Genomic DNA, 11,552 nt, shown 5'->3' on the forward strand with positions numbered 1-11,552 from the left:
AGCCCAGCCCGGGGGAGGGCTCCGCTCGCTCCCCTCCCGCCCCGGGGGCCGCCTCTCCCCTTCGCCGCAGCCAGCCGCCGGAGAGGCTCCCTCGCGCGCCAAGCCAAGCGCTGCGGGTTGCGCCTTCGGGCGGCCGCCAGCAATCCCGCTTCCCCTTTGGCCCAGCCGCGGCTCCAGCTCGCCTTACGTTCGCGCACCAGATTCCGTGCGCGCTGCCATGGAGGGGAGGGGAAAAACCGAGGGCGCTGGGAGCAGTCGCCTCGGTCCCTCCCCCCTCCCCTCCCCAAGTCGCAGACTTTGGGCTGCGCACGGAGATCGGGGGCCATCTGCTGGCCAACCCCCACCCTGCTGGAACACGGAGGTGTTTCAGACCTTGGGATTCTTCCCAGCATAAGTAGAAAAGGGCAAGAGTCCAGTCGCACCTTAAAGACTAACAAAAATATTTTCTGGTAGGTTATGAGCTTTCGTGAGCCTGTGGCTCACGAAAGCTCATACCCTGCCAGAAAATATTTTTGTTCGTCTTTAAGGTACTACTGGACTCTTTCCCTTTTCTACTACTGCAGACAGACTAACATGGCAACCCACTAGGAATTATTCCCAGCATAACTTTATGGCCATTTATGCTGGGGAGGTTTTGCCTTGGATTGGCCGCTCTCTCGATGCACATTTCCCACCCACCCCATCTTGAATTCTCAAAACTCTGCATGGGGGCTTATTGTTGAGTTTTGAGAATTTGGATGGGGAAAATGTGCATCGAGAGAGCGGCCAATCCAAGGCTAAACCTCCCCAGCGTAAATGGCCATAAAGTTGTTAAAATTTGCTTTCCTACAGTCCAGCCTATATGTCTGACTACCTGCACTGCGGTAGTTGTGAATTTCCTGCATTGTGCAGGGATTTGGACCAGATGACCCTGGTGGTCCCAACTCTAGGCTGGTTTTAGGCTGGCGAAGCCTGGGCAAAGGAATCCCTGCCTCTCCCCACCCCCCCGGGAAGATGGAGGTTTTTTTCAATTATAAAATTTATTAAACAAAAAATATACAGTTGGTTAACTAGGAAACTATTTGGGGCAAGTAAATGCATAATCTATATAAAGGGGACTATATGCTAATAAATACAGCAAAAAATGAACGATCTGATGGCAATATCAAACTACAAAGCAAAACAAGAACGAATAAACAACAAGCTACAAAACCAATCACAGCATCCTAAGAAATAAATTATGGTACTCGAATTAAAACAATGAGTACAAAATGTGAAAATCAACAGCTAAAATAGCAAGGGGGATCTAATGGTTTCAGTATGTATACAAAGTGTGCAGGGTAAGAAAATCTCAACAATTGAGGCTCTCTAGCGGAACAAATGATTCTGAAATCATCCCCCACAGCCCATGAGAGAAGGAGGGTTTTTTTGTTAGCTGCAAACCTATCCGTATTTATCTGCAATTAAGCCTTATAGGATTTTCTTCCAAATAAACATGCTTAGGATGAGCTCAATGGCCCCGACCTTGTTCACCTGGGAGTAAGTCCTATTGAATGGGATGGGATTTATTGATAAGTAAATGAGCAAAGGCTGGAGCTATGTGAGCGCAAAGTGATCCTACACACACACCTGTTGTCTCCCTGCATTCTCAAATTATTTACCAAGATTCCTGAATAATGCAAATTTATATTTCTGTACATCTGAAATCACCCTGGTCACACACACTAAAGGGCAAAAGGCTTCCCTATATATAATACCTGGTGGTTATTCTGTTGTCACCCCTCCCATGTTGACCTCCACCCTCTTGAAGATAGCGTTGCTCTTACTGCCACCAACAGAGTGAGCCATCAGAAGGACCTCTCTATCATTATGGAGCTAAAAGCTATTTGCCAGAGACTTAGCTTACTGGAAGCCCTGCAGTGGTCACAACACATGATAACAGCTGGACCAGGAGACTGGAAGACATGAATACAGTTGGGATGTTACAGTAACTGGAATCAGAAGCTGAGGTTCCTGTAACATTCTGGACGTACTATCGTTTTTCTCTTTTCAGACAGTACTAGAGGGACCTTGATTGTCTGGAGAAATCCTTGATGCTGATAACATTCACTCCCAGTTCCTAATCCCCTTTCTTAGTACTGGCCCAACAATGCCCTTATTGTCTTTCTGTCTGAGATAAATAGGTTACAGTCTCTTGGAAACAGGGAATTTCTTTTCTGTTGTTCAAATATGTTACGCACAAAGGGTGCCTTTCACAGTGTGGCTCGGGAGACGCAAGATGGAAGCTTCTAGACAGTGCAAATTATCTTCACTTTATTAAATAATCGTCTGTGCTATTACATTTAATTAACTTTTCTTCTTCAGGTGGGCTCACTCAGTCTTCATTTTCTCTGTAAGTGATCCCATACCATAAAGGAACCTCGAACAATATTATTCTTAACGCCAACTAGGTTCAAGTGGTAAAAGGAACCATTTTTTAAGACTTCGTTGATCAGGTTTCCCTCTGTGTTCCTGGCAAAATGCTTGTACTTTTATGCTAATCATGCAGTTATTAAAGGCAAAATGTTTTATGAGCTAATAAACTGTCAGTCTTAATAAAGATTGTACTTAATGATGATACACATCTTAATTTTATTTTATTGATTTAAACCCACTTTTCTCCCCAACGGGGACCCAAAGCTGCTTACATTGTTCTCCTCTCCTTCATTTTATTCTCACAACAACCCTGTGAGGTAGGTTAGGCTGAGAGACTGTGGCTGGCCCAAGGTCACCCAGTGAGCTTCTAAGGCACAAGTGGGGATCTGAATCCAAGTCTCTCAGATACTAGTCCAAAATTCTTAACCACTACCCCACACTGGCTCATATTAATGTCATTTGTTTTCTTTAAAAAAAAATTATTCCAATATGAACATTAACTTTTCAGGATGTCTAGAAAAATAGTTGTTAGAACCAAATCAGTTTAAATACAAAACCAAGATAACTATTTTTCCCATTCTCATACTTATTGACATAAACAAGGTACTTTGGAAAGTAAGTTGGTTTGCCCCCTGCTGACAGAAAAGGAATGCCATCCTTACTGTGTGTGTTGTGTTAAGTGCCGTCAAGTCGCTTCCAACCCATGGCGACCCTATAAATCAGTGTCCTCTGAAACGTCCTATCTCTAACAGCCTTGCTCAGGTCTTGCAAACTGGGGGCCGTGGCTTCCTTTATAGAGATAATCCAACTCATGTTGGGTCTTCCTCTTTTCCTGCTGCTTTCAACTTTTCCTATCATTAAAAGCAAGGATTTTTGTGGGATGTGGAAGTCCCATTTTGTTACAAAAGAAAAAATGGTGACCTCACATGTATAAAGACAAAGTAGAATCTTAACAGGGTTTTCAAATATACCGTTTATAATCTTCAGATTACGTCCTGAAGCTGCAGCATTTTAGACCAAACATTTGGTATGAAAGAAAGCTTCAAGATGGTATTGTAGATGCTGCAGTACTTTAGAGACTTTGCAGGAGACTTAGGCCGTTTCTGCACCAACTATTTAACGTTGTCCCTCCATTTGGGGGTAGAGCCGTTTTGCGATCGTTGCAATCGGCGTATTATCTGCAAACACTTATAAGGTAATGTTTCCTTTTTCACTGATTCTAGGATGACTTCCCCTGAAAAGCGGACATGTTTCAAGACGCTTTTCATTTCTCCGCCCCCTCGGTTGAACACATCCACTGTGTTGCCTCCTCCTTCCCAATTCCCCCTCCTTTCTCGCTATTTTCTGTGCTTTTTATTTGTTGTTGTTGTTGTTAAAAGCAATTGGTCTAGCAAAAGGATGTTGGAGCGTTTGTCTAAACCAATGGTTCCAAAACTTTTCAGGCCACCACCCCCTTGGTTCCACAAACTCAACCACAGTGCCCCCTACCCTATCCAACAGCACAGTTGAAGGGGCCCACCTCTAGCACCCCCTGCTGCCCCCTTGCCTCTTAGTGCCCCCCTAGGTAATCCCACTGCCCCCCAGGGGATAGTACTGCCCACTTTGGGAACCACTGGTCTAAACGAATGTTAAAGCATTGGATTAACTTCCCCTTGCTTTGCGTTGGGGCACAATTGATGCTTTTCCTGGTCTCTTATGTTTTCTTATACATTTTTGTAGGCAGTCTACCAACGAGGGGGCAGGAGGGGAAAGAGAGGTCCTCACTTGTGTGATGTGTGTGTGTTATGTGAGTTTACAAAAATGCGACATGAGCAAAAATGCACCCGCGTGGCTCCCCGCTGCTCTGCTCGTCCTCTTTCTCTGTTTTCTTTAAGGTTAGGGTCACCTGGAAGAGTGGCAGCCCAAAAAGGCTGCTGCAGTGAAGCGGGGAGGCAGAACAGAAGCCGCGCTGGCTGGTTGCTAGAGCGCATGCCTGATATGAGGTTCCACGGCAGTGCCCCCTACCGGCGACAGATCCAGAATGGCCCCCTGGTTCGGGTCTGGGGTCCTCCCCTCCCTGACTCCTCACAGGAGGACACAGCAAGGCCTCAGACTGGGAGTTTTTGGACTGGGTGTCCTCTCCTCACTCCACAGGGCGTAGGTCAGTCAGAGAGCCCAGACTACCACCTTGCCTCTCCTTCCTCCTCGGCCTTTGTGTCCTCCATCCCCTTTATCCTCTCCCACTCAACATCTGTCCTGCCCACCAAGTTCCTGTCCTCACCCTCCTGCCCCTGGTTCCAAGGAAGCCCATTCCCTCCCTTCTGCCTGCTCTGGGTAGGCACTTCCCAGAGCAATTAGAACCTGCTGGCCATTGGAGCACAGCCGCTCCTTCGCGGTTCAGCTGGCTCTGCTCTGGGAGTCTCGCCCTGTTTGCTGCCTGAGCTTGGCTGGCCTGCTCTGCCCCACCAGCCATCCCCAATGCCATGCCTGACTTGGCCACGGCAAGCCTCAGTGTCTCCTGGAGGGGTGTGGGCCCCACTGCACCTGGCTCAGCCGCAGCAGGCCATGGAGTCGCATCCCCGTGGGTGCTCCTCCCGAGCACTGGGAGCAAAGGGGCCAGAACCTCAGGCACCCTGGACGTCCAGCATCCGCCCAGACAACCCTGTGAGTTGCTGTCTCGTCTGGGGGGGTTGGGGGATAGTCCCGAGCCGGGGCCGACAATGTCCAGCATGGGACACCTGAAAACAAAAGTGGAAAGACGGGAAGCGTCCTGCGCATCACAAATGGCATGACGCTTCCCTGGGAATACGTGGTTGTTGTTTCTTTAAGTGTGGACAGGGTGAAACGTTCTCAGGTAGAAGCAAGGAGGCGACATGTGGACAGAAATTTAGAATGTGCTGCCAAACCTCTCAGATTGACCATGAGTCTCATTTTTTGTAAGTGAATGGTGCGGAAACGACCTTTGACATAAGGATGGCTTATGAATCAATAAATTTCTGCATCTTAAGGTGCTTAATGGCTTTTTCTTTTTTTATTGGAGTAACGTTTCGTGCTCTGTAAATTCTAAAGTAGGCATCCCTTGTAAATATTTCTTGCATGACTCAGAGGAGAGCATTCTGCCAGCACAATTATTTTAGAGATTCATCCTCTCAAACAATTTTGTTAAAAAGCTTATGCATATTGCATTTGGAGTATCATTTCTACCACAAGCCAAATTCCAGTGTATCATGGGGTAGAATATATCCCACAAAACCAATGTTTGTGGTGCCAGAAGTCATTGACAAGCAGAATTTTGCCTTTGAGTATACATGCCAATCCCCATTTGCATATTGAATAACTCATGACAGTTTCGCTCCTTTATAAAGCTGTAATTTTTATTTTCAGTATGAACAAACAAAACCAATGTTTTGAACCTAAGCTATTAGCAAACACACAAACGGTCAAATTTTTAACCAAGCATCTAATATTAGTACATTTTAACATTGTTAGCATAAGTCGGCTGCGACTTGATGGCACTTTATACACACACACACACAGCATCTGGGGTATAACATATCTTTCTGTGGAGAGAGATATGTAAGCTCTTTGGTTGTGCCAACCTACAGGCAGTCTTGACTAGGGTTGCCAGGTCCCTCTTTGCCACTGGCAGGAGGTTTTGGGGCAGAGCCTGAGGAGGGCGGGGTTTGGGCAGGGGAGGGACCTCAATGCCATAGAGTCCAATTGCCAAAGTGGCTATTTTCTCCAGGCGAACTGATCTCTATTGGCTGGAGATCAGTTGTAATAGCGGGAGATCTCCAGCTAATACCTGGAGGTTGGCCCCAGCTAGTCACACTCTCTCAGCCCCACCTACCTCACAGGGTGTCTGTTGTGGGAAGGGGAAGGTGATTGTAAGCCAGTTTGATTCTTCCTTAAGTGGTAGAGAAAGCCTGCATATAAAAATCAACTCCTCCTCCTGCTCCTCCTTCATAGCATTTTACAAACAAAACCAATACATAGCTGGCCTTTCCCTAATAAAATTTGCATTTAAACCGACTTCCGTTGCAGTCATTAGCAGGAATGTTAGCTGTCATTGAACTATAAAAGGCTTTCCTGGGTTTCAGCCCTGAAAAATTATCAGGTCATCGGGTCAGGCAAACAAGATAAACCTTTGCTATCCAAAGGCACCTTCAAATGATTTTCCTGGAGTAGTGTTATGAAAAAACTTAGAGGTTTTGTTTGTTTGCTACAATAGGTCACATGGGCTAGGGTGAAAAAAAACAACCCCAATGTTTTGGTTCTGGTTTACCAAAAGCAAATTGTAAGTGGTAACTGGCTGTACTTCTGAAACATGGTTTACTACTATACATGTGGCAATGTCCTAAAACGAAAAGGTTCTAGAGCCACTTCTCTCTGCATTCTGCCAAAAAATGGACAACCAGGGTGTGAAAACGCCCCAAAGCGCTTGAAAAAAAACTTCAGGAGGGATCAGATCCTACCAGTTTTGCTGTTAGATGTTGCCTGATTCCCCTCCTCACTGCAGCCCTGGTTTTACATAGCTTTTGTCCACAGTCCACAGGGCCCATGAGGCCTGGCATAGTCTTTTTAGTGACACCTCCTTCCCCTTTTGCTAGTAAGAAAGCTGGTGGGATCCAACCCAAGGTCTTGCTAAAAACTTTAGATAAGCTGTCCTGAACCTTGCTGGATCAAACCAAAGCCAGTTCGCATACAGAATGTTCAGTTCCAATAGGGTTGCCAGGTCCCTCTTCACCGCCGGTGGGAGGTTTTTGGGGCGTAGCCTGAAGTGGGCGGGGTTTGGGGAGAGGGGGAACTTCAATGCCAGAGAGTCCAATTGCCAAAGCGGCCATTTCCTCCAGGTGAACTGATCTCTGTCAGTTGGAGATCAGTCGTAATAGCAGGAGATCTCCAGGTACTTCCTGGAGGTAGGCAACCCTAGGTTGCAAGTTAATTAGCTACTTTCCAAAGTGGAAATTATCTTGCAAAACAGCACAAACTTGGTTGGCTCCAAAGGATGGTAAGCAGGACTCTGTTGTGGAATGGATCTTTCCTACCTCCTCCTTCCTACTGCAGCCCAGTGTATCCCCCAAAGTGCTGTTTGACAGGTTTGGGGGACTCTCATGAACAGTATGGGGTAAGATGTCAGAGTTTCCATGAGAAGGGGGAATCACTAAAAATGTCTTGTTCTCCCTGTCCCCTCACAAGCACAGAGAAATGCCCTTCATCTCGTGGGGAAAAACATGTTTGGCTCAACGTTTTTGCTTGACCTAGCAAGCTTTGCCCTCAGACAGTTTTTATATTTATTACTAGCACCATCGGTCCTGAAATGCTTGTCGAGGGGAAAGTAAAAGCATCAGGATGATAACTCCTTTGCTGTCCAAAGTTCCCGAACTTGTATCAGCTGCATAATAATGAAAAACTGGGCAAGCCAAGGTAGGCAGTGAACAGTGGGGATAAGCTGTCAGCCATAACCAGGGGTGCCTCGCAATTAGGATCTGGACTAGACTACAGGAAAGTCCTTGTTATGAAAGGAGAGCACCATCCAAACCACATATGTTATCTATCTACAAGGGCTGCATGCTCTGGCAGTATTTTAGGTGTTGTGTTCAAGTACTTTGTCACATCAGTTTGCTTTTCTGTGGGCTGTATCCATAGCAAATAACACGAAATAGCTTTGTAATTTAGAAATATTAGTGTATATAGCAGCAAGCCTGGCTGGAAACTTGGAAGAAGAAGATGAGGTCCCCAGCAGGGAGCTGCATAAATCAGAGATATAAGGCAGGCCATTTGGGGTCCTCTAACACTGTAACAGTACAATAATTTATTTAGCACTTTTAAAATATGCAGAACACGGTGCAATCTTCATATAATATCTTTTACTATGCATGTTACTATTAATCCCACGGCACAGATGAAGTATTGAAGTTGAGAGCTTCCCAGTATCTTCCAATGCTTATTATGGGTACAAAGATATCAGGACTCTAGGGATACAAAATTGTATCCACCATATATCAAATTGTGGCCGCCGTCTTTAGGATACTTACTTGGGAGTAAACTCTGTGGAGATTAATGGGAAAGAATCAAGAAACTGACCTTGTCTAGCCGTTTCTTGGCCATTAAAATTTTGGTTCGGGCTTTTGGGCCTAGTCAAGTTACTGAAGGCTCATCTCTGTGAAATTAGGGCCCAGTTTCCAGAGAAATAAGGGATGAGATGGCGTCAGGCACAGGTGCAAGTGAGATCATGGGCCTAGGAGCTTCAAGGCCAGAGGCCCAGAGGGAGTTTTGCACTCGCATTCTGTCTCATTAGTGCAAGGAACCCTGGGCATGGGTAAGTTGCCTGACTTGTATGTGCTAGCTGAAGAACTAGGTGGTGACATGTCTTAACAACACACCTAGGGTTGCCAACCTTCAGGTACAAACTGGAGATCTCCTGCTATTACAACTGATCTCCAGCCGATACAGATCAGATCACCTGGAGAAAATGGCCGCTTTGGCCATTGGGCTCTATGGCATTGAAGTCCCTCCCCTCCCCAAACCCTGTCCTCCTCAGGCTCTGCCCAAAAAAACCTTCCGCCGGTGGCGAAGAGGGACCTGGCACCTCTAAACACACCTGATTGGCGAAACAGGATCAGGCCAGCTGCGAGCAGTAAGGTTGACAGCTCTGGGCTAGGAAATGCCTGGAGATTTGGGGGGGGGGTGGAGCCTGAGAAAGGCAGGGTTTGCAGAGGGAAGGGACTTCAGTGGGATATAATGACATAGAATCCACCTTCCAAAGCTGCCATTTTCTTGGGTGAACTGATCACTGTTGCCTGGAGATCAGTTGTAATAGCGGGAGCTCTCCAGCCACGACTATAATGGCTATTAGTTAAAATGGATACTAGTCATGCTGCATACCTATTCTCTCTAGTATCAGAGGAGCATGCCTATTATATTACGTGCTGTGGGACACAGGCAGGAAGGTGCTGCTGCAGTAGTCTTGCTTTTGGGCTTCCGAGAGTCACCTGGTTGGCCACTGTGTGAACAGACTGCTGGACTTGATGGGCCTTGGTCTGATCCAGTAGGGCCTTTCTTATGTTCTTATGACCTGGAGGTTATGCAAACAGAACAGCACCGATGGCCAAACAGCAAACTTATCAAAATGAATTCTATTACTACTATTTTACAACTATTACATACAATACACAAATACAAAATCCCACATAAACACACAATGTTCTGTCCACTCTAAGATTTCTCCAAACTCCAATCACTAATATATCACAATACACAAGTGTCCAATCCACCACGAGAAAAGGATGCCGGTATTTCCGTTTTTCTTGGGTTTTCCCTTTATCAGTCACACTTGGAAGAATTGGACCCACTCTTGAAAAGGCTGGACTTGAACAAGAAGCTCATCAGTTCCTCATTCAACAGATCCTTGTTATATCGTGCACTTTACAATCCTTAACACATTCATGGAGAAGCCCTTTAAGGATTCTGTCCACATCCTTTTCAAAGTGAGGCCTCCAGAACTGCACACAGTACTCCAGGTGCGGCCTGACCAATGCAGTGTATTTCTTTTAATAAACCTTATCAATCCTATTCCTGTGGTGTTATTTGGGTTTGAGGGCTTCAATCTAAACTCACTACTTTGGCCTTTTCTGGCTGCAGCTACCAAGTAATTGTGGAACTCAAGTGTCCTACCTTGCAGGGCTGATTTCTTGATTAACACCCAGTAGCGCTCAAGACTCAGTCCCTCAGTCTCCCAGCTTAGAGGGGCTGGCAGTGGCTTCTTACCCCGGGCAGGGAGGATTCACTCCCCAGTTTTGTGTGTTTTGCTCTTGACTTTCACCCACAGCCTTCTTGTTGGACAAGGACTCTTTGCCAGAGAGAACTTCTAGAATTTTCATAATCTTGAAACGTGGCTATTAACCTGTTTAAATATGAGAGAGCTGTAAATTCATTAAATATAAATTATGTACGGAGGAGAAACTGTGTAACCATGGTGACTAAATGAATAATGTGTCTGTTAAATAGGTACAGTGGGACCCCTTCTGTGCTCAGCTTCCCCAACTTGTGAATCACCGAGCCAAAGGCAGCAACCAGTATTTGAGAATGGTACTTGACCTGGGTCCTGTTTTTGTTGCTCACTTAGGGTCAAACCATATGACGCTTTTCTCGGAATTCTATTGGAATGAACTTCCTTTTCATTTTTGCAAGTATTGCAGCTGAGCTTGCTTTTTCAAGAGGAGAAAAGAGCAGGGGGAGAGAGGACAAGGGAGAGGATTTTAACCCTTTCGTCTCCTGCTGTTTTCTTGCTGCGAAAAAACCTAAGCAGTTTCTTATTTTCTCTGAGGTTCCCACAGGGGTAAAATCAGTTTAGGGTTTACAGCAGGGGAGGTAAAAGCGGACAGCCCCATCCGTAGTTTTGTTCTCCTTGAAAATTAAGCCTTGCTGTTGCAGAAGAAGAAGAAGAGTTGGTTTTTATATGTGGCTCAGTAGCAGAGCATCTGTTTGGCATGCAGAAGGTCCCAGGTTCAATCCCTGGCATCGCCAGTTAAAGGGACTAGGCAGGTAGGTGATATGAAAGACCTCTGCCTGAGACCCTAGAGAACCGCTGCTGGTCAGAGTAGACAATACTGACTTTGATGGACCAAAGGTCTGATTCAGTATAAGGCAGGTTCATGTGTTCTACCTTTTAAGGAGAATCAAAGCGGCTTACAATTGCATTCCCTTCCTCTCCCCACAACAGACACCTTATGAGGTAGGTGGGGCTGAGAGAGTTCAGAGAGAACTGCGACTAGCCCAAGGTCACCCAGCTGATTTCATGTGGAGGAGTGGGGAATCAAACCTGGTTCTCCAGATTAGAGTCCATCGCACTTAACTGCTACACCACACTGGAACAGTGTTGGTAAAGCCAGCAGAATGTAATGGCTAGAATGTCAGGCTGGAATCAGGAAGTCCCACTTTCGAATCCCCACTTGATTGGTGATCTTGCCCTAGATGCTTGCTTGGTGATCTTGCACCAATAACATACTTCAGTATAACCTACTGTGTAAAGGTGAGGGATTTAAATGCCATTTAACCAAGGGTAGCATGCTGCGTAGTTCGAACAGAGTTGTCTCTAGTACCCCAACCATCTGCTGCCAGACTGAACCCAAGTGGTCTTCTCAATGCAGCTATTTCTTAGGAAACATCTGGAAAGC

This window comes from Euleptes europaea, chromosome 8 (assembly GCF_029931775.1).
Source record: "Euleptes europaea isolate rEulEur1 chromosome 8, rEulEur1.hap1, whole genome shotgun sequence".
Lineage (NCBI taxonomy): Eukaryota > Metazoa > Chordata > Lepidosauria > Squamata > Sphaerodactylidae > Euleptes > Euleptes europaea.